Below are 24,403 nucleotides of genomic sequence, written 5' to 3'. Positions count from 1 at the left end.
TTTAAGAATTAAAAATATTAAAGGGGTATTAGATAATAGACAGTGATTTATGTTTAATTATTTCAGAATTAGTTAATTCTTTAATACATTAAAAAGATCTAGGTATTTTTAATCATTCTTTAATTCATGAAATAAAATGACATTAAAATATTAGACCCGGGTGGGAGGGGAGGTGGGGCTTGGAGGCGGTGCTTGGGGCGGGGTTAGGGGAGGAGCTTGGGGGGTGGGGCTAGGGGAGGAGCCAGGGGCGGGACTAGGGGAGGAGCCGGGGGCAGGGACTTAGGGGCAGGACATAGTGACGTAATCGATTCTGATTGGCTGTGATGTCATAAGGGGCGGGACTTGGAGGCGGGACTAGGGGCGTGGCTTAGGGACAGGACATAGTGACGTCTTCGGTTCTGATTGGCTGTGACGTCATAACGGGGGCGGGGCTTAGTGACGTAGTCGATTCTGATTGGCTGTAATGTCATAAGGGGCGGGGCTTGGAGGCGGGACTAGGGGAGGGGCCTATGGGCAGGACATAGTGACGTCATCGATTCTGATTGGCTGACAGGGCCATCAATCACTTTTGACATAAGGTGGGTCATTACTCTCTCTACCCAGCCACCCTGCCGGGAGTGACGGAGAAGAAACTTTGTTTTTTTCCGCCTTCATCACCTCGGGGCGGCATCTCCGATCAGCGGGTGTCCCGCAGCCCCCTGATCGACCGGGTAATATCTTAAAAGAAACACCATTTGGCGTGAGTGAGAAGGATCTTTGTTTTTTCAGCCTTCAAACAAGTGCGACGAACGCTTCTCTACTATGTTATAAAGGACCATCCGGCCTGACACCCCCGCTCCGCCGGTCACACAGACACACACACAGACACACACACACGCCTCCGAAACACACACGCACGCACGCACGCACACACAGACACAGCTAGCGTCTGCAACAGGTATTACAGCCGTGGGGTCATGTTTCCGTGAGCAGCTCTATGCGTGGGTATTTGACCGTCTTGCTGCAAAGACTTACAGCCGAGAGAAACGGCTATTTGTTTCCCTTCTTTAATTTACGAATTAAAAAAAAACAGAAAAGGAAACGCGATAATTTAAGAATTAAGAAATATTAAAGGCGTATTAAAATATTCGTGTGTAATCACTAAATTGAAGAAAACCTCCCATAATTATGCATAAGATACGGTATTTTTTATTCCTTCTTTAATTGAGGCATTAAAAAACCATAAAAGGACGCGCTTTAATTTAAGAATTAAAAATATTAAAGGGGTATTAAATAATAGACACTGATTTATGTTTAATTATTTCAGAATTAGTTAATTCTTTAATACATTAAAAAGATCTAGGTATTTTAATCATTCTTTAATTCATGAAATAAAATTACATTAAAATATTAGACCCGGGTGGGAGGGGAGGTAGGGCTTGGAGGCGGTGCTTGGGGCGGGGTTAGGGGAGGAGCTTGGCGGTGGGGCTAGGGGAGGAGCTTGGGGGTGGGGCTAGGGGAGGATCCAGGGGCGGGACTAGGGGAGGAGCCGGGGCGGGGGCTTAGGGGCAGGACATAGTGCCGTAATCGATTCTGATTGGCTGTGACGTCATAGGGGGCGGGGCTTGGAGGCGGGACTAGGGGAGGGGCTTAGGGGCGGGACATAGTGATGTCATCGATTCTGATGGGCTGTGACGTCATGAGGGGGCGGGGCTTAGTGACGTAGTCGATTCTGATTGGCTGACAGGGCCATAAATCAATTTTTGACATAAGGTGGGTCATCTTTCTCTCTCTGGTGCTATTGGAAAGCACTGTGGTTCAGTGAAAACTGTTGTAAAGTGCTATTGAAATAAAACTTGATTGATTGAAGTCACGCTGTTGTAACATGTGCAGAATGTGGCTTGGCATTGTCTTGCTGAAATAAGCAGGGACATCCCTGAAAAAGACGTTGCTTGGATCGCAGCTTGTGTTGCTCCAAAACCTGGATGTACCTTTCAGCACTGATGGTGCCATCACAGATGTGTAAGTTGCCCATGCCATGGACACTAACACACCCCCCATACCACCTTTTCCCTCTTTTGTCAGGAGGACACAACATCCATGATTTCCGAAAACAATTTTAAATGTGGACTCATCAGACTACAGCACACTTTTCCACTTTGCGTCTGTCCATTTCAAATGAGCTCAGGCCCAGAGAAGGCAGTGGAGTTTCTGCATGTTGTTGATGTGTGGCTTTTGTTTTGCATGGTAGAGTTTTAACTTGCACTTGTAGATGTAGCAACGAACTGTGTTAATTGTTAATTGACAATGATTTTGTGAAGTGTTCCTGAGCCCACACAGTAAGATCCTTTACACAGTGATGTTGGTTTTTAATGCAGTGCCACCTGAGGGATCGAAGGTCATGAGCATTCAATGTTGATTTTTGGCCTTGCCACTTATGTGTAGAAAGTTCTCCAGATTCTCTGAATCTTCTGATTATATTATGGACTGTAGATGATGGAATCCCTAAATTCCTTGCAGCTGAACTTTGAGAAACTGTTGGACTATTTTTTGATGCAGTTGTTCACGAAGTGGTGATCCTCGCCCCATCTTTGCTTGTGAATGGTGAGCATTTTGGGGATGCTCCTTTTATACCCAATCATGACACTAACCTGTTTCCAATTAACGTGTTCACCTGTGGAATGTTCCAAACGGGTGTTCTTTGAGCATTCATCAACTTTCCCAGTCTTTTGTTGCCCTGTCCCAACTTTTTTGAAAGGTGTTGCAGGCATCCATTTCAAAATGAGCAAATATTTGCACAAAACAACAATTGAAATTGAAATTGAATATAGGTTGAAGAGGATTTGCAAATCATTGTATTATGTTTTTATTTACATTTTACACAACATCCCAACTTAATTGGAATTTGGGTTGTAAATGTGTTCACATTTAGCCTAATATTTACAAACATCATGCTAACTATTTAGCTAAATGTTGAGACAAATATGCACCTTAATAAGAGCTAATTGTTCCTCCCTGAAAGATTAAAAATTATCTAATGACAGACATTTAGCAGTAAAAATGTTTTTTCAGATTTGCTCCATGGATATTTTGTATAAGAGTTATATTGTAGCCTGCAGTCTTTTGATGTCAATTTCAATTGAAATGCAGGGGCACTTGTAAAAAAAAAAAAAAAAAAAAAAAATATATATATATATATATATATATATATATATATATATATATATATATATATATATATATATATATATATATATATATATATAAGCAAAAGAAATGTGTGTGTGTGTGTGTGGGGGGGGGGGGGGGGGGGGGTTGGGGTGGGGAGGGTCTTTGCCGGGGAGTAATTCAGTGTAGAACAGGAAGCCATTGACCAGACACGCTTGTGACAAATTCATGTGGGGTTATCAACGCATGCACCGGTATCTTTCGATCAAGTGGGGAAATTTGAAACTTCACTTGATTGTAAAATTGTGGTGTTTTCTTTTGTGTATGTCGGTGTCATGGTCTGTGCCTTTCTGGGGTTGTGTTCAGTCTTTTGTCGGTAGAGGCAGAACCAAGGGTGCCGTCTGGCTATCTGCCTGCAGCAGAGGTGGATCTCGGTGTGCCATCCAGCAATCCACCCGTGGCTGCGGCGGATCCCAGTGTTTTTCAGACCTGACAGGGAAAGAATGTTGCCAAAAAAAAAAAAGCCTTTTTATTTCTCTTAAGAAATCACTATCATAAAATAATTAACCTGAAACAATTCCTGGGGCAAAGTATGTGTGTGAATAATTGCTATACGGGGTACGGATCCAGATGGAGTAACAGCTATGCAGAATACTGCAAAATATGTGAACAGTCTGAATGTAATAGCGATAAACAAAACCCCGTAATCTGCAGAGACTGTACCAAAACCTATTGCTCAGAGCTATGTTACAACCAACACATAGAACCGTGGTATTGTCCTATTGCTGTGAAATCTGTGTTTGCAATTACCATTTCAGAGCATTTCATCCCTTTCTCCAAAAAAAGCAGTCCCCATGTTTTGTGTCCAGAATGTAATGACAAAGTTAAGGAATCAGACGACCCTCATCTGTGCTATATGAGTTCATTCAAAACCGCAGAGACTCATTCTGATAAATACGTGTTATATGACTTTGAAACGTTTGTCAGTAATATTGGAGAATATGTACTGTTTTACGTTAGTGCTCTAACGATGACCAGGGATAGTTGGAGTGAATGGTGAACAGACTGCGTCACCAAGTTCTTTAAACATTATAGAACAAAGAAATTCGAGGATCACATATTCATCGTTCACAACTCCAAAGGTTTTGATGGTTATCTGATTCAGGGTATAACCCACGCGCTGATTATGACCGGCAGTAAACTTCTGCTACTGTCCAATCGTACATTTATGACTCACTGTCATTTATAACCATGCATCTGGTGCAAATGCCAAAAGCCATTGGTAGTAAGGCTGAGATGAAAGACGGATTGCGTAAAGGTTACTTTTCACACCTTCAGTTCAGAAATGTTTTTAACTATGTTGGACCATACCCTGACTCTGCAGTTTACAGATTAACTTACATGTCTGAGAGTTGTTGTTGTTGTTCATTTGGCTGCTCCCGGTTTTTCGTTCAGGGTCGTCACAGCGGATACAACCAATGCATTGGTAATTGGCACAAATTTTACGCCGGATGCCCTTCCTGGCACAACTTGTTTTACTTGGAGAAACACACACAGCCGCTGGTGTTCCGAAGAGGTCTCCCATCCAAGTACTAACCAGATCCTGCTCTGCTTAGCTTCTGAGATCTGACGGGATCAGGCATACACAGAGCAGACCGGCTGTGCAACTTACAGTAGTGTTCAGAATAATAGTAGTGCTATGTGACTAAAAAGTTTAATCAAAGTTTTGAGTATATTTCTTATTGTTACATGGGAAACAAGGTACCAGTAGATTCAGTAGATTCTCACAAATCCAACAAGACCAAGCATTCATGATATGCACACTCTTAAGGCTATGAAATTGGGCTATTAGTTAAAAAAAAGTAGAAAAGGGGGTGTTCACAATAATAGTAGTGTGGCATTCAGTCAGTGAGTTTGTCAATTTTGTGGAACAAACAGGTGTGAATCAGGTGTCCCCTATGTAAGGATGAAGCCAGCGTGAATGTGCACAACGAAATACAGACAATCACAGAATTTGAAACAGTCAATGTAGAAAGGTGACATGTGGGCAGGCTAGAGGATAGAAGACATCTGTCCAGAGAAGTGCCGGGTCCCACACGATTTCCACTGCCAACGGGTCTGAAGTACACCTGAGCCGCCAAGTCCTGAGTCCCCCATAACACAATCAACTACTTATCACAGCTTGTAGTGAGGAGTGAAGACCGTCACTCTTCCGTCACCCACAAACCCAGCCTCCAGCTGAAGTAGGGAAACAGGTACGCCTGCAAACAGTTCAGAAGCAATTACGTGCGTTTGGCACAACAACGGCTGAGAGAATTACCTTGTAGGTAGAAGATATCTTGGCAGCGAGGAGGAGATGCTGCCTGGCTTATATGGTGGTGGTGGTTGATGAGTGACAGTTGACGTTGACGATGATTGACAGCTGCCACTCCCAGTTGCTCCTGTGGGGCGGATGTGCCTTCTCGTGCCCGAAGCCCGCACTTCAGGTAGGGCGCCCTCTGGTGGTGGGCCAGCAGTACCTCCTCTTCAGCGGCCCACACAACAGGACCCCCCCTCAACCAGGCTTGTCGGGGTGTCGGGTGTAGAAGTCGGCCAGGAGGGCCGGGTCCAGGATGAAGCTCCTCTTCACCCAGGAGCGTTCTTCAGGTCCATACCCCTCCCAGTCCACTAAGTACTGGAACCCCCAGCCCCTCCGATGGATGTCCAGGAGTCGGCGTACTGTCCATGCTGGCTCCCCGTCGATGATCCGGGCAGGAGGCGGCGCCGGTCCGGGAGCACAGAGGGGTGAGGTGTGGTGTGGTTTGATCCTGGAGACATGGAATACCGGTTGGATCCGCAGTGAAGCTGGGAGTTGGAGCTTCACTGCGGCTAGACTGAGGACCTTGAGGATTTTAAACGGGCTGATGAATCTGTCCTTCAGCTTAGGGGAGTCCACTTGTAGGGGTATGTCCTTGGTTGACAACCACACCTCCTGCCCGGGCTGGTATGCAGGAGCCGGGGAATGCCGGCGGTCTGCATGGGCCTTGGCCCTCGTCCGGGCCTTCTCCAGGGCAGAACGGGCGGTGCGTCACACCCGACGGCATCTTTGTAGGTGGGCCTGGACCGAGGGCACACCAACCTTTCCCTCCACCATGGGAAACAATGGGGGCTGGTACCCCAGACACACCTCAAACGGGGAGAGGCTGGTGGCAGAGGACACTTGGCTGTTATGATTGTACTCGATCCAGGCCAGATGGTCACTCCAGGCCTCCGGGTGCGCAGGTGTTACACAGCAGAGGGCCTGCTCGAGCTCCTGATTAGCCCGCTCTGCCTGTCCATTCGTCTATGGGTGGTACCTGGACGAGAGGCTCATGGTGGCCCCCAGTTCTCTGCAGAAACTCCTCCAGACTTGAGAGGAGAACTGAGGACCACGATCCGAGACAATGTCAGTTGGTATCCCATGCAGACGTATGATGTGGTAGACCAGGAGGTCTGCTGTCTCCTGGGCCGTTGGGAGCTTCGGGAGGGCCACGAAGTGGGCCGCCTTGGAGAATCGGTCAACTATCGTGAGGATGGTCGACATGCCCTGGGATGGCGGGAGGCCCGTGACAAAGTCCAGGCCGATGTGTGACCAGGGGCGATGAGGCACCAGCAGCGGTTGAAGGAGACCTTGAGTCTTTGAGTGATCCGCTTTGCCACTGGCGCAGGTGGTACAGGCCTGAACGTACTCCCGGATGTCGGCTTCCATGGACGCCCACAAGAAGCGCTGCCGGACCACTGCCACGGTTCTTCGCACCCCGGGGTGACAGGAGAGCTTGGAACCGTGACAGAAGTCCAGGACTAGCTCTGGCTTCTGGTGGGACGTAGAGTCAGTTCTTTGGGCCAGTCCCTGGGTCCGGGCTCCATGCCAGGGCCTCCCGGACGGTCTTCTCCACATCCCAGGTGAGGGTGGCCACGATAGTGGACTCGGGTATGATGGATTCCGGTGGATCTGACAGCTCGGTTTTGACTTCCTCTTCATGTACCCGGGACAAGGCGTCAGATCTTTGGTTCTTGGTCCCGGGGCGGTAGGTGATCCGGATGTCAAAACGCCCGAAGAACAGTGACCAGCGGGCTTGCCTGGGGTTCAGACGCTTGGCGGTCCGGATGTACTCCAGGTTCCGATGGTCCGTGAAAACCATAAATGGTACCGCGGCTCCCTCCAACAGATGTCTCCACTCCTCAAGAGCCTCTTTCACCGCAAGGAGTTCCCGATTGCCCACATCGTAGTTCCGCTCTGCCGGGGTCAACCTGCATGAAAAATAGGCACAGGGGTGGAGAACCTTGTCGGACTCCCCGCTCTGGGACAGCACGGCTCCTATCCCTGAGTCAGAGGCATCCACTTCAACCACAAACTGGCGGCTAGGATCGGGCTGCACCAGAATTGGTGCAGTTGAAAACCGACGTTTCAACTCCCTAAACGTGGCTTCGCACCGATCCGACCAGGTGAAGGGGACTTTAGAGGAGGTCAGGGCTGTTAGGGGACTAACTACCTGACTGTAGCCCTTAATGAACCTCCTATAGAAATGTGCAAAGCCGAGGAACTGTTGCAGTTTCCTACGGCTTGTCGGTTGGGGCCAGTCTCTCACCACCACAACCTTGGCAGGATCAGGGGCGACGGAGTTGGAGGAGATGATGAACACCAGGAAGGACAAAGAAGTGCGGTGGAACTCGCATTTCTCGCCCTTCACAAACAGTCGGTTCTCCAACAACTGCTGCAGGACCTGACGTACATGCTGGACATGGGTCTCAGGATCTGGGGAAAAGATGAGTATATCGTCTAGATATACGAAGACGAATCGGTGCAGGAAGTCCCACAAGACATCATTAACCAAAGCTTGGAATGTCGCGGGGGCGTTAGTGAGGCCGAACAGCACGACCAGGTACTCAAAGTGACCTAATGGGGTGTTAAATGCCATCTTCCATTCGTCTCCCTTCCGGATCCGAACCAGGTGATACGCGTTCCTCAGATCCAGTTTAGTGAAAATTTTGGCTCCATGCAGGGGCGTGAACACTGAATCTAACAGGGGCAACTGGTATCCATTGTGAACCGTAATCTCGTTCAGCCCTCTGTAATCAATGCATGGACGGAGCCCGCCGTCTTTCTTGCCCACAAAAAAGAAACCAGCACCCATCGGGCAGGTGGAGTTCCAGATCAACCCCGCAGCTAACAAGTCCCGGATGTAGGTCTCCATTGATTCGCGCTCTGGACGTGAGAGGTTGTACAGCTTGCTGGACGGGTATTCAACGCCTGGGATCAGATCAATGGCACAATCATATGGCCGGTGGGGGGAAGAGTGAGTGCTTTGCTGAAGATGTCAGCAAGATCATGGTACTCCTCAGGCACTGCCGTCAGATTGGGGGGAACTTTAACCTCCTCGTTAGCAGTCAAACCGGGGGGAACCGAGGATCCTAAACACTCCCGGTGGCAGGTTTCGCTCCACTGAGCCACATCCCCAGATGGCCAATCAATCCGGGGATTGTGTTTTATCATCCACGGGAAGCCCAAAATTACGCGGGAGGTAGAAGGAGTTACAAAGAACTCAATCTCCTCCCGATGATTCCCAGACACAACCAGAGTTATTGGCTGTGTCTTGTGTGTGATTAAGGGGAGAATGGTGCCATCTAGTGCTAGCACCTTCAATGGTGAACGGAGCGCCACCAGGCGGAGCTCTACTTCCCTAGCCCATCTGCTGTCCAGCAGATTCCCTTCTGACCCCGTGTCCACCAGTGCGGGGGCTTGAAGGGTTAAATCCCCACTCAGGATTGTAACTGGGAGATGTGCGGATATGCATGTGTGTCCCACGTGAATTTCTTGGCCCACCCTTAGCCCAGTCTCTAAGGGTGGGCGTTGGTGTTTAACCGCTTGGGGCAGTTTTTCTGCATATGCTCGCTCGAGCCTCAGATAAAACACTCCCCGCGGGCCAGTCTCCTCTGTCTATTGGAAGCCCTCAATTTAGCCCTGCTCGTGTCCATAGCATCATCAGCAGGGGGAGCTGTAACCACACGGAGCGTTGAGGCTGTGGAGCGTGGGGAGGGCGGAACCCTTTCGGACCTGGAAGGGAGAGGGACGGCGCGTGCCCGGCCATGTCTTTCGTCTCGCTCCCGACGGCGTTCGTCTAACCGATTGTCTAATCGTATAACCAGGTCGATGAGCCCGTCTAAATCCCGCGGCTCGTCCTTAGCCACCAGGTGCTCCTTAAGGACCGACGACAGTCCGTTTACAAAGGCGGCGCGGAGTGCAGTAGCATTCCAGCCAGACCTCGCAGCCGCGATGTGGAAGTCAACTGCATACTCGGCTGCACTCCAGCGCCCCTGTTGCATAGACAGTAGCACTGTTGAAGTGGTCTCGCCTCTATTAGGGTGGTCAAAAACTTGTCTGAACTCCCTCACAAACCCAGTATATGTTGTTAGGAGCCGTGCATTCTGCTCCCAGAGCGCCGTAGCCCAGGTGCGTGCCTCACCTCGAAGCAAATTAATCACATAAGCCACTCGGCTTGAATCCGACACGTGCATAATGGGACGCTGTGTGAAGACGAGCGAACACTGCATCAAGAACTCTGCGCACGTCTCCACACAGCCCCCGTACGGTTCCGGGGGACTTATGTATGCTTCAGGGGACGGTGGGGGGGTTCGTTGAACGACCATTGGAATGTCTATATTTGGTACCAGGGCAGCAGGAGGAGGAGCTGCAGCCGCGCCCTGAGCGCGCACTTCTACCTGTGCGGTGAGAGCCTCCATCCTACGATTGAGTATAACGTTCTGCTCGGTCATTAAATCCAACCAAGCAGTGAAGGCGGTGAGGATTTTCTGCAACTCACCAACCATGTCTCCTGCTGGCGCCTGTGCACCCTGCTCTTCCATTGGTTGTTCAGCCGATGGTTGACGCCCCTCGGAATCCATGACGTTGGCCGAGATATCCTGTTGGGAAAGTGTAATGACACGGACCCACAACAGGGGGCGTAAATGAACGGACAATGGATTGAGCCAAAAGATAACAATTTTACTGTTGTGAATGTGCACAACGAAATACAGACAAATCACAGAATTTGAAACAGTCAATGTACAAAGGTGACGTGTGGGCAGGCTCGAGGATAGAAGATGTCTGTCCAGAGAAGCGCCGGGTCCCACACCATTTCCACTGCCAACGGGTCAGACCTGGTACTGCTGGCAGGAAGCAGAAACAGTTAGGCGTGGGTGTGTGCACACCCCGTAACACAGTCAGCAACAGTTCCTTTATGGTGGGAAAAAAACACCTCCGAAACAGGAACACAGTCAAAGCAGAGCCTGAATCAACTACTTATCACAGCTTGTAGTGAGGAGTGAAGACTGTCACTCTTCCATCACCCACAAACCCAGCCTTCAGCTGAAGTAGGGAAACAGGTACGCCTGCAAGTTCAGAAGCAATTACGTGCATTCGGCACAACAACGGCTGAGAGAATTACCTTGTAGGTAGAAGATATCTCGGCAGCGAGGTGGAGATGCTGCCCGGCTTATATGGTGGTGGTGGTTGATGAGTGACAGCTGGCGTTGACAATAAGTGACAGCTGCCACTCCCAGTTGCTCCTGTGGGGCGGATGCGCCCTCTCGTGCCCGAAGCCCGCACTTCAGGCAGGGCGCCCTCTGGTGGTGGGCCAGCAGTACCTCCTCTTCAGCGGCCCACACAACACATGTTGCCTTATGCTGAAGAGGACATGCCCTTGAAATGGGTGTTTCAACAAGACAATGACCCCAAGCACATTAGTAAACGAGCAAAATCTTGGTTCCAAACCAACAAAATGAATGCCTTGTAGATGTGAAGAAATCATGAAAAACTGTGGTTATACAACTAAATAGGTATTTAGGTAGGTATTTAGGTATGCCATAGGTATTAAAGGCACTGCGCTGTGGTGGTTTGAATCATATGTATCTAATAGATTACAATTTGTTCATGTAAATGGGGAATCTTCTTCACAGACTAAGGTTAATTATGGAGTTCTACAAGGTTCTGTGCTAGGACCAATTTTATTCACTTTATACATGTTTCCCTTAGGCAGTATTATTAGACGGCATTGCTTAAATTTTCATTGTTATGCAGATGATACCCAGCTTTATCTATCCATGAAGCCAGAGGACACACACCAATTAGCTAAACTGCAGGATTGTCTTACAGACATAAAGACATGGATGACCTCTAATTTCCTGCTTTTAAACTCAGATAAAACTGAAGTTATTGTACTTGGCCCCACAAATCTTAGAAACATGGTGTCTAACCAGATCCTTACTCTGGATGGCATTACCCTGACCTCTAGTAATACTGTGAGAAATCTTGGAGTCATTTTTGATCAGGATATGTCATTCAGTGTGCATATTAAACAAATATGTAGGACTGCTTTTTTTGCATTTGCGCAATATCTCTAAAATTAGAAAGGTCTTGTCTCAGAGTGATGCTGAAAAACTAATTCATGCATTTATTTCCTCTAGGCTGGACTATTGTAATTCATTATTATCAGGTTGTCCTAAAAGTTCCATGAAAAGCCTTCAGTTAATTCAAAATGCTGCAGCTAGAGTACTGACAGGGACTAGAAGGAGAGAGCATATCTCACCCATATTGGCCTCTCTTCATTGGCTTCCTGTTAATTCTAGAATAGAATTTAAAATTCTTCTTCTTACTTATAAGGTTTTGAATAATCAGGTCCCATCTTATCTTAGGGACCTCATAGTACCATATCACCCCAATAGAGCGCTTCACTCTCAGACTGCAGGCTTACTTGTAGTTCCTAGGGTTTGTAAGAGTAGAATGGGAGGCAGAGCCTTCAGCTTTCAGGCTCCTCTTCCTTTTTGCTAAAGCTTATAGTTAGGGCTGGATCAGGTGACCCTGAACCATCCCTTAGTTATGCTGCTATAGACTTAGACTGCTGGGGGGTTCCCATGATGCGTGATGAGTGTTTCTTTGTCTTTTTGCTCTGTATGCACCACTCTGCATTTAATCATTATTGATTGATCTCTGCTCCCCTCCACAGCATGTCTTTTTCCTGGTTCTCTCCCTCAGCCCCAACCAGTCCCAGCAGAAGACTGCCCCTCCCTGAGCCTGGTTCTGCTGGAGGTTTCTTCCTGTTAAAAGGGAGTTTTTCCTCCCCACTGTTGCCAAGTGCTTGCTCACAGGGGGTCGTTTTGACCGTTGGGGTTTTTCCGTAATTATTGTATGGCCTTGCCTTACAATATAAGGCGCCTTGGGGCAACTGTTTGTTGTGATTTGGCGCTATATAAATAAAATTGATTGAAAATTGATTGATTGATAAATACTAGTTTAGTGATTCACAGGATTACTAAAAAAGCAGTTTGAACATAATAGTTTTGAGTTTGTAGCATCAACAGCAGATACTACTATTATTGTGAATTACTGTGTTTTGTACTTTTTTACTAATAGTCCAATTTCATAGCCATAAGAGTGTGCATATCATGAATGCTTGGTCTTGTTGGATTTGTAAGAATGTACTGAATCTACTGGTACCTTGTTTCCCATGTAACAATAAGAAATATACTCAAAACCTGGATTAATCTTTTTAGTCACATAGCACTACTATTATTCTAAACACTACTGTACATGTCTGAGAGTGACAAACGAGAATTTAAAGCATGGTACAAAACCAGACAGAACACTTTTTGATTTTAAAGCTGAAGCCATAATGTATTGTGACAATAACACCAAGATACTTGCCACAGCGTGTTCCACGTTTATGTCAGTTTGACTCTGAAACACATGTGGACCCTTTCACTTGCACAACAAAAGCGTCTGCCTGCATTAAAGTCTTCCTCGCTCCCAAGATCCTGCGACCCTGTCACCCGTCAGTTACTGCACGTAACATAAAAGATTTCCAGACATCACAATTCAATGGTTAGAATGGGTGGCAGACAGTCAAAACATCTTGACTGAGCATGCTCTGATCATGGATGGAAAAAAGCTAGAGGGCGTATACGGCAGACTGTTCGCTGACATTAATGGGATCAATGAAGTGTGGAAGTTTCTTGGATGTTGTTACCACAGGTCTCTGTCATATTTTGCAGGGCACAAAATCAATCCTCTGACACTTTACAGCGTGTCAGGTAAAGTTAGTGGCCCTGCGGGCGAGGTCAGGCGTCCGCCGCACTGTGATCTGGGAGCACCAATGGGTTGATATGAAACAAAGCAGTCAAAATCTCCAGCAATTTCTCCTCCGGCACCAATTTCTGCAACCCCTCGAGCCTCGTGACCCCTTGTATGGAGGGCGTATGTCCTCCTCACGGCTCAGGTACACGGCTGGGGAAGGTGAACACATCCATTATGTCCCTTACATCAATATAAATTTTGCTTATCCGACAGGTAATCCAAAAATTATTGACAGAAATTTCCAAGACCCCGGACATGTTTCAGTTTCATCAAAGCCACCATATATCTGCCTCAGGGCCTGTTTTTCCTATTCATCTTTACAGAACCTCTCGGGATAAGCTGGTGTTCCTTCTGTGTTGCATGTGCGTGGATGATATCAACTAAAGCGAACTGTGCACACACAACAAACAGCAGAGAGCAGAGACCAATGAGCGGAACGTGGACAACCACAGAATTTCAGAAAGCTTTAGATAAAGGTTACATTGTGATGGATATTATCGAAGTCTGGCATTTTGAGGACAATAGCGATAAAATATTTGAGAGGTACATGAACACATTCTTAAAACATAAGCAGGAAGTGTCTGGTTTTCCTCCACCACCATATCAATTAAAAGAAACAGTGGTTTAAAAAAAAAAAAAAATGCAAGCAATGAGGGCAACAGCCTGAGCTCATTCATGTGAGCTCAGGCTTTGCTTCTCTCTGCAGACACGGGGACATGTCCAGGTCAGACTCACTCTCTCAGCTGACACTCACAGGTGAACACAACGCGTTAAATTAAAACAAAGATCAACAAAGGATACTAATATAACAATGATCAGCATGCCATGAGAGCCCGCCCACATATATGCATTGTTGTTGCATATCTGGCAGATTTGTGTTCTGCAGCTGTGATCTGCAACAGACAGGTGGGCATGTCGCCAACGAGCTGCAGCAGAGGGATGTTAATTCTTGTATTGTCTGTTCTTTATACCAGAAATTAAATATTTTACCAGACAAAACGCAATCTATTTGATCCGTCATCCAACACAGACTGTGATGTCATTACACAACATAAGAATAATAAGGGGAACTTTATTAATCCCAAAGGAAATAGTTTTGCTAGAGTTTTTTTTTTCATTTTTCTTTATTATTATTATTATTATTATTTTATTTATTTATTTTTTTTACAGTGAGAATAGAATCATTACCAGTAAAACAACTGGTCAAACAACTGTGTTTACTCTTTTTAAATCATAATGACAACAGAAACTAACCAAATGACCTTGATTAATGTTTACATACCATGATGATTTTGGCCTGATAACATGCTCAGAAGTTGACACAAACTGGTTTGAATGGCTACAGAAGGTAACCATCCTCACCTGTGATCTGCTTGCTTGTAATCAGTGTGTGTTAAGGGTGTAACGGTACATGTATTTGCATTGAACCGTTTCAGTACGGGATGTTTGGTTCGGTACAGGGCTGTGCACGGGTGAATTTGCGTTGCATGTGTTTACATTCAGTGTTGCCAACTTGGCGACTTTCTCGCTAAATTTGGCGACTTTACAAACCCTCTTGACAACTTGTTTTCTCAAAAGCGACTCGTGACAAATCTAGCTACTTTTCCTGGCGTTACCGGAGGCTTTTGTGATGTTTGGCGACTGAAAATGAAAGTCTCTGTTGTCACGGAGCAGCAGCGGGTCTCCCCCTTCTCTGCTGCCTGCAGCAGCCTGTAAAGCCCTGAGCGAAGGGATAGCTACAATCCTCTTCAGTCACTCACTCAGCCTACTGACCTCGTTTGCTGTGCTGTGATTAAATATTCCCCAGACTTTGAGAAGCCCTGGCCTTGAGAAGTTATTTTATTTTAACAATTGATGGCCAATTTTAATGGTAAAATAAATAAACAAATCAAGAATCAAGTTTATTTGTGGTTCTAAATATTTTTAAGGTGGTTTTATTCACTTACTTTTTGTTTTCAAAACTTTATTTAAAAATATATTAACAAACATTAAACAAACAGTTAATAGAAAGAGATAGAAAATAAAATAAATTGTACAAAAGTAAAGGGATTCTTTAACATTAATTGTCTTAAAAAAATTCCTTATGAGTGTAACAGTTTTGGACAAGTTAAATTTTCTGGCAAAAAATATGAAGGTTGAATAAAGTTGAACAGGAACCATTGTGTTGCGCTTTACTTGTGGAAAGGTTTTGTTAAAAGCTGTTTACTACAAATTTATTTGTTATATTTTTTCATTCATTTGTTGTTTATTTGATAACATTTTATTTAAGTTATGACCAGGCAGCACTTTGCTGCACTTTGCACTGTGCTGTGAAAAAGTGTTTTCCCCCTTGACCCTTTACATGTTCGATTTTTATTAGGACATCAAAAAACAAAACAAAAATTCAGGCCTTGTATATTTGAATTTCCAAAATCATTCTCTTTGAACTCACAGTGAAAGTAAATCTCTACAGTTTGATATAAATTAATTAAAAATCTAAAAGCCAAAATGATGGTGTGAATAAGTAAATGCCCCCTTTAGTATAGCACATGTAAACCATCACTTTTATATATAGTTTTCTTCAGACAGGTTAGGGGATGGACACGTGAACATTCCCAAGACACTGACTATGTCTTTGACATTATTTACATGAATTATGAAGAAATACAAACAGTATAGCACTCTATGGTAAATCTGTGTGGAGTAGATAGTTCTCAAAAACTGAGTGACTGTATAAGAAGGTGAAGAGTGAGGAAAGCCACCAAGACACCAGAACAACCTTGAAGAAGTTATAGACTTCTGTGTCTGTGATTGAAGAGATCCTGCTTACCGCGTCCCGTTCCTGAACCTTCCTCACACATCTGTCTTGTATATCCTCGTGTAGCGGGATGAAAGTCCCGGGTCCCAATTGAAAAGACGTTCCCGCTAGCTTGGCTAATGGGGAGTTCCCCTTTGGCTGACCTGGTAGAGGAACGGTCTTTTGGTGCGAGCCGCGTGGGTTCGATCCCCCACCCTCATCCCGGCCACGAAGGTCCTGCTGCTTCAATCTGGCGTCACGAAAGGATGTGGGTCACAGAGTATGCTAACATGCACCTGTGACTTCGGGACAAAGTCAAAAATGGTAGGGAGATGTGTAGCGGGATGAAAGTCCCGGGTCTCAATTGAAAAGAGGTTCCAGCTAGCTTGGCTAATGGGGAGTTCCCCTTTGGCTGACCTGGTAGAGGAACGGTCTTTTGGTGCAAGCCATGTGGGTTCGATCCCCCACCGTCGTCCCGGCCATGAAGGTCCTGCTGCTTCATTCGTTATCATTCCTCCTATATTAGTCACTCTCTTTTCCTCCTTCAGTTGTGAGATTGTTGTGCTCTGTGCCTCTTTCAAGCATTTGTCCTCAGAGTTTCCTAGTCCTGTTTTTTGCTTAACCATGTGTCAACCTGTCTGCCTTTTTTGGATCCTTCTCCGCCTAATGCTTTGGCTACTGTTGCTATTTTTGGACTGACTTTTTGTGTGCCGAACCCCACTTGGTTTGACATTAACCTCCTAAGACCCGGAGGTTCTCATTAAACAAAACTTAGTATTATGGTCTAGACAACCAAAAATGTCATGTCCACATATGTGGATGCCAGGCCTTAGGACAAGTCTGTTAAGTTGACTCCTGAATCCTGCATTTGTGTCCAACCTCTTGGTGCTGTTGCACGTGACAACACTGGTATGATCAATATTAATGCCAATGCTGGTACCGATACTATCAATATTTGGATCGATCCACCCACCCAGTACTAGTAGCTTGTCACTTTAATTTAACACTGTCAGTGTTACTTTTACACTGGTGATTTAATTGTGTATATAAAGTGAAACTTGATCCAGAATCTGAGGCGCGTGCATGGGCATGCTGTCCTCATGTGGACATACATAAAAACATATATCGCCTTTGCAGCGGGTGGGAGCGACCACATCAGCACGCTCAACATCATACTGTCCTGTGTGAAACGAACTGGCTGATCATGTATACACTGAGCTGCCGATCTGAATGTCACGTCATCCACGACCAGCTATGGTCCACATGACGCGGTGTCCTTAGGCGTGCTGTGCACTGCACACACGGGGCCAGCAGATGTGGACATAGGAGCTCACTGTTTCATTCATGTCATTTCATGACTGTATGTCTATGACCATGGGTCATATACAGAGGAACAGAAGGATCATACTTGTATTGTTTGCTTGATAAGAATGATTAAATATTTGAAGTTGCTGTGTTTTGGGGGATTTTTTTTGGTGTGTGTGTGTTTTTTTCCTCCACAGCAGCGGCGCGATGTGGTGCCACACATTCCAGGTTCTCACACTGTGTTCATGCGTGCGCACGAGCGTGCACAAAACCATCGCTGCGGTATCATGCATGCATGTCCAACCGTGTGTCCAGACAGCAGGTGGAATGTTTCGCGGTTTCCCATATCGTTTTTTATTCATGCTTTTTCAGCTGGTTCCTGCTTCTTTTGCCCAACTTTGTGCTATGTGTGAAGCGACAGTCACTCACCAAATTGAGAGAAAAAACATTTCCATTCTATGAATTTGCTCTTACAGAAAATCTCAGGATGGAAAACCTGATGTGAAGAAAAAACCCAAGGCTAATTAAAAAGGAATAAATTGAGACTTATGAAAGTGAGACCTCTAATTGACTTGCTAAATGAATGGTGTGATATTTATCATGACAAAACATTCAGGCAGTAAAACTGAAGTCACTACTTTACAGAACACAGATCGACACAAAAAATAAATCATTGTCTAACCTTTATTCAGCAATTTTCATTATTTCCCCACATCATTAATATTACATATAATACTGACTCCACAATCCTTTGTCAGATTGTTTCTGTACCCAAACACTGCACAAAACAGCATTTTCAGATGACTTTAACCAGAGGTTAAGTCAGCCCATCATCGATTTCTCTTTAATCTAATGCCTGACTACACGGAATAACGCTAAGCAAGATGGCGGCTGCCTGGCGACAGCTCATGAGCTGCATCCACCATTGAGTGAATTAAATAGAAATCGATGCATTGCATGCTGTGACCACCGCCCACTAGTGGGGGCGGCATTTAGCTAAACATGGCGGAGTTTGTTTTGCTGGAGGACGAAAGCTGATACGTACAATTAAACTTGGCCTCGCCTCATTGAACATTCCAGCTTTCACCTCATGAAATATTTATACCATTGAACTCATAAACATTCATTATTTCTATGACATCAACCTTAAAATCACTCACACTTTTAATATAAAGATGACTTATCACCCCCTGCTGGAATAATGTGAGTCCAGAAAATAGTTAGCAGTTGTGATGTATTTTGCATTTTGGCATGCTTGGCGTCAGAAAGTTATGTTGGATCCAAAAGGATCCAAAAAGGCTAGGACCAAAAGTTATATTGGATGGGTTCCCACTGACCAATAGCGTTAGAGCTTACTGCCAACAGCTAGCCAATCAGAGCGCGGCATACGAAGGTCAGGAGCTAGCTGACAGACGCTGGTTGAAAAAATGGCAACAAACATGTCAACAACAGCAGAAAATCGTCTGCCAGCGAGGTTTGCTGAGTTCACAGAGGAGGAACTGGTGGAAATATTGAACTCCAAGGATGCCAAAAACACTAAGAAGGTAGACAAGCACGCTACTGACGTTTTAGAAGCATTCATCTAAATCAATCATATGCGGTTCACAACAAAATAAATTGATCTAATTTACTTGACTATTTGTTGTTTGGTTAATTTGGGAGGGGGGTGGAGAACATAACAATTGATGGATGGCAAGTCGTCCAACATAGAGAAATATTGGATGAAGAACTATAACTTTTCTTCATCCAATATTTCTTTATGTTGGACTCTTTACCATCCATTATTTGCATAATATATATATTACATAACTTTTTTCTATCTTAGCACAATATGCTAAGATTAAAAAAATACTTCAATTTTTTTGTTTTGGTTTGGATCCTTGTTCGGAAGGTAGACGCACACCCCACCAAAAATGGAAGTTTTTTTTTTTTTTTTTTTTTTTAGTTTTCATCCCTCATTTATTGTGCTTTCATTTTGACTTAGTATGAGTATTTTGAAAATTCAGAACAGCATCTCAGGTCTTTGAAGTCACTGCACTACCAGCTGTTATAGATAATATTTTGTTGAATTTTCAATGCAGAAAAATAGTTTTATTTCCATACGAGGGTCACGATAGCGTGCCTCTTATTTTGCAGGGGTATTTTTCCGCAGGGGGAGCAAATGCAGTGCTTTTATTTTGAGAGAAAACGAGTGTTTCCGGTCAGTTTGTGGCTAAATGCTGTGAGTTTGACAGTCGGTGAATGGATGCTTCGCTCGCCTTCAGATGCCCCGCGTTGATCTTCACGGACACGGACACGCGTTCCAGCTGAGACGTGTGTGTTCGACTGAATGATGTGAGGGGCAAACAGGTAAGAGCGTGCGTGTGACGGATAAGGAGCACGTTTGTGGCTGCTCCGGATCCACATGCAGCCGGTTCGGTTTGAGCGCCGTGACTTCATGTGGACCGAGACTGACGGTTTCATTTAAAAATGTTTAAATTACAGCACACAGAAACATACCATGAAATGTGTGTCATGACGTCATGGGCGGATGGAAGTAATGTGTCATCACAAATTGTCGTGATAAAACTGATGGGAAACTATAAAAGGTAAAATATACCTAACTGTGACGACACACTGACGTCACACTCTTTCGTTCTCCAAATACTCAGCCAGGTGATGTCACGGTGCTACGAAAGGCCAGAACCATGGAGACGCATCTACAATATAACAGTCAGCGGACAGTGGCCAGAAAAATAGAGACACATGTACAATATAACAGTCAGCGAACAGTGGCCAGAAAAATAGAGACTCATGTACAATATTACAGTCAGCAGACAGTGGCCAGAAAAATAGAGACGTATGTACAATATAACAGTCAGCGGACAGTGGCCAGAAAAATAGAGACGTATGTACAATATAACAGTCAGCGGACAGTGGCCAGAAAAATAGAGACGTATGTACAATATAACAGTCAGCGGACAGTGGCCAGAAAAATAGAGACGTATGTACAATATTACAGTCAGCGGACAGTGGCCAGAAAAATAGAGACGTATGTACAATATAACAGTCAGCGGACAGTGGCCAGAAAAATAGAGACGTATGTACAATATAACAGTCAGCGGACAGTGGCCAGAAAAATAGAGACTCATGTACAATATTACAGTCAGCAGACAGTGGCCAGAAAAATAGAGACGTATGTACAATATAACAGTCAGCGGACAGTGGCCAGAAAAATAGAGACGTATGTACAATATAACAGTCAGCGGACAGTGGCCAGAAAAATAGAGACGTATGTACAATATAACAGTCAGCGGACAGTGGCCAGAAAAATAGAGACACGTACAATATAACAGTCAGCGGACAGTGGCCAGAAAAATAGAGACACATGTATAACAGTCAGCGGACAGTGGCCAGAAAAATACAGACACATGTACAATATAACAGTCAGCGGACAGTGGCCAGAAAAATAGAGATGCATGTACAATATAACAGTCAGCGGACAGTGGCCAGAAAAATAGAAACGCATGTACAATATAACACTCAGTGGACAGTGGTCAGAAAAATAGAGACGCGTGTACCATATAACAGTTAGAGGACAGTGGCCAGTCAGAGGACAGTGGCCAGAAAAATAGAGACGCATGTACAATCTAACAGTCAGCGGACAGTGGCCAGAAAAATAGAGATGTATGTACAATATAACAGTCAGCCGACAGTGGCCAGAAAAATAGAGATGCATGTACAATATAACAGTCAGTGGACAGAAAAATAGAGACGTATGTACAATATTATAGTCAGTGGACAGTGGCCAGAAAAATAGAGACACATGTACAATATAACAGTCAGCGGACAGTGGCCAGAAAAATGGAGACACATGTACAATATAACAGTCAGCGGACAGTGGCCAGAAAAATAGAGATGCATGTACAATATAACAGTCAGCGGACAGTGGCCAGAAAAATAGAGACACATGTACAATATAACAGTCAGCGGACAGTGGCCAGAAAAATAGAGACGCATGTACAATATAACAGTCAGCGGACAGTGGCCAGAAAAATAGAGATGCATGTACAATATAACAGTCAGCGGACAGTGGCCAGAAAAATAGAGACGCATGTACAATATAACTGTCAGCGGACAGTGGCCAGAAAAATAGAGATGCATGTACAATATAACAGTCAGCGGACAGTGGCCAGAAAAATAGAGACACGTACAATATAACTGTCAGCGGACAGTGGCCAGAAAAATAGAGATGCATGTACAATATAACAGTCAGCGGACAGTGGCCAGAAAAATAGAGACGTATGTACAATATTATAGTCAGTGGACAGTGGCCAGAAAAATAGAGACGTATGTACAATATTATAGTCAGCGGACAGTGGCCAAAAAAATAGAGACACATGTACAATATAACAGTCAGTGGCCAGAAAAATAGAGACACATGTATAACAATCAGCGGACAGTGGTCAGAAAAATACAGACATGTACAATATAACAGTCAGCGGACAGTGGCCAGAAAAATAGAGACGTATGTACAATATTATAGTCAGTGGACAGTGGCCAGAAACATAGAGACACATGTACAATATAACAGTCAGCGGACAGTGGCCAGAAAAATAGAGACACATGTACAATATAACAATCAGCGGACAGTGGCCAGAAAAATAGAGACGTATGTACAATATAACAGTCAGCGGACAGTGGCCAGAAAAATAGAGACGTATGTACAATATAACAGTCAGCGGACAGTGGCCAGAAAAATAGAGACACATGTATAACAGTCAGCGGACAGTGGCCAGAAAAATACAGACATGTACAATATAACAGTCAGCGGACAGTGGCCAGAAAAATAGAGACACATGTACAATATAACAGTCAGCGGACAGTGGCCAGAAAAATAGAGATGCATGTACAATATAACAGTCAGCGGACAGTGGCCAGAAAAATAGAGACACATGTACAATATAACAATCAGCGGACAGTGGCCAGAAAAATAGAGACGCATGTACAATATAACAGTCAGCGGACAGTGGCCAGAAAAATACAGACGCATGTACAATATAACAGTCAGCGGACAGTGGCCAGAAAAATACAGACGCATGTACAATATAACAGTCAGCGGACAGTGGCCAGAAAAATAGAGATGCATGTACAATATAACAGCGGACAGTGGCCAGAAAAATAGAAACGCATGTACAATATAACACTCAGTGGACAGAAAAATAGAGACGCGTGTACCATATAACAGTCAGAGGACAGTGGCCAGAAAAATACAGACACATGTACAATATAACAGTCAGTGGACAGTGGCCAGAAAAATAGAGACACATGTACAATATAACAGTCAGCGGACAGTGGCCAGAAAAATAGAGATGCATGTACAATATAACAGTCAGGGGACAGTGGCCAGAAAAATAGAGACGCATGTACAATATAACTGTCAGCGGACAGTGGCCAGAAAAATAGAGATGCATGTACAATATAACAGTCAGCGGACAGTGGACAGAAAAATAGAGACGTATGTACAATATTATAGTCAGTGGACAGTGGCCAGAAAAATAGAGACACATGTACAATATAACAGTCAGCGGACAGTGGCCAGAAAAATAGAGACGTATGTACAATATTATAGTCAGCGGACAGTGGCCAGAAAAATAGAGACACGTACAATATAACAGTCAGTGGCCAGTGGCCAGAAAAATAGAGACATGTATAACAATCAGCGGACAGTGGTCAGAAAAATACAGACACATGTACAATATAACAGTCAGCGGACAGTGGCCAGAAAAATAGAGACACATGTACAATATAACAGTCAGCGGACAGTGGCCAGAAAAATAGAGATGCATGTACAATATAACAGTCAGTGGCCAGTGGCCAGAAAAATAGAGACACATGTATAACAATCAGCGGACAGTGGTCAGAAAAATACAGACACATGTACAATATAACAGTCAGCGGACAGTGGCCAGAAAAATAGAGACACATGTACAATATAACAGTCAGCGGACGGTGGCCAGAAAAATAGAGATGCATGTACAATATAACAGTCAGCGGACAGTGGCCAGAAAAATAGAGACACATGTACAATATAACAATCAGCGGACAGTGGCCAGAAAAATAGAGACGCATGTACAATATAACAGTCAGCGGACAGTGGCCAGAAAAATAGAGACACATGTACAATATAACAGTCAGCGGACAGTGGCCAGAAAAATAGAGACACATGTACAATATAACAATCAGCGGACAGTGGCCAGAAAAATACAGACGCATGTACAATATAACAGTCAGCGGACAGTGGCCAGAAAAATAGAGACACGTACAATATAACAGTCAGCGGACAGTGGCCAGAAAAATGGAGACGTATGTACAATATTATAGTCAGCGGACAGTGGCCAGAAAAATAGAGACACATGTACAATATAACAGTCAGTGGCCAGAAAAATAGAGACATGTATAACAATCAGCGGACAGTGGTCAGAAAAATAGAGACGCGTGTACCATATAACAGTTAGAGGACAGTGGCCAGTCAGAGGACAGTGGCCAGAAAAATAGAGACGCATGTACAATCTAACAGTCAGCGGACAGTGGCCAGAAAAATAGAGATGTATGTACAATATAACAGTCAGCCGACAGTGGCCAGAAAAATAGAGATGCATGTACAATATAACAGTCAGCGGACAGTGGACAGAAAAATAGAGACGTATGTACAATATTATAGTCAGTGGACAGTGGCCAGAAAAATAGAGACACATGTACAATATAACAGTCAGCGGACAGTGGCCAGAAAAATGGAGACGTATGTACAATATTATAGTCAGCGGACAGTGGCCAGAAAAATAGAGACACATGTACAATATAACAGTCAGTGGCCAGAAAAATAGAGACACATGTATAACAATCAGCGGACAGTGGTCAGAAAAATACAGACACATGTACAATATAACAGTCAGCGGACAGTGGCCAGAAAAATAGAGACACATGTACAATATAACAATCAGCTGACAGTGGCCAGAAAAATAGAGACGCATGTACAATATAACAGT

The 24,403-nt window shown here is 44.7% G+C and overlaps 1 protein-coding gene and 1 pseudogene across 1 annotated transcript in view; one reads left to right on the top strand and one right to left on the bottom strand.

The window, feature by feature from the left end:
• Positions 1–4,695: 4,695 nt before the first annotated feature.
• LOC117522706 lies at positions 4,696–4,814 on the bottom strand (annotated as a pseudogene).
• Positions 4,815–19,592: 14,778 nt separating this feature from the next.
• Positions 19,593–24,403, top strand: part of dlgap1a (discs, large (Drosophila) homolog-associated protein 1a) — a 415,980-nt gene continuing 411,169 nt past the window's right edge. The window contains exon 1 of the mRNA XM_034183790.1: positions 19,593–19,724. The gene's annotated coding sequence lies outside the window, so the exon portion shown is untranslated. The remainder of the gene's footprint in view (positions 19,725–24,403) is intronic.

This window comes from Thalassophryne amazonica, chromosome 12 (assembly GCF_902500255.1).
Source record: "Thalassophryne amazonica chromosome 12, fThaAma1.1, whole genome shotgun sequence".
NCBI classification, from domain to species: Eukaryota; Metazoa; Chordata; class Actinopteri; order Batrachoidiformes; family Batrachoididae; genus Thalassophryne; species Thalassophryne amazonica.
The sequence above is the reverse complement of the archived record's forward strand: the minus strand, read 5'-3'. Positions and strand labels throughout refer to the sequence as shown.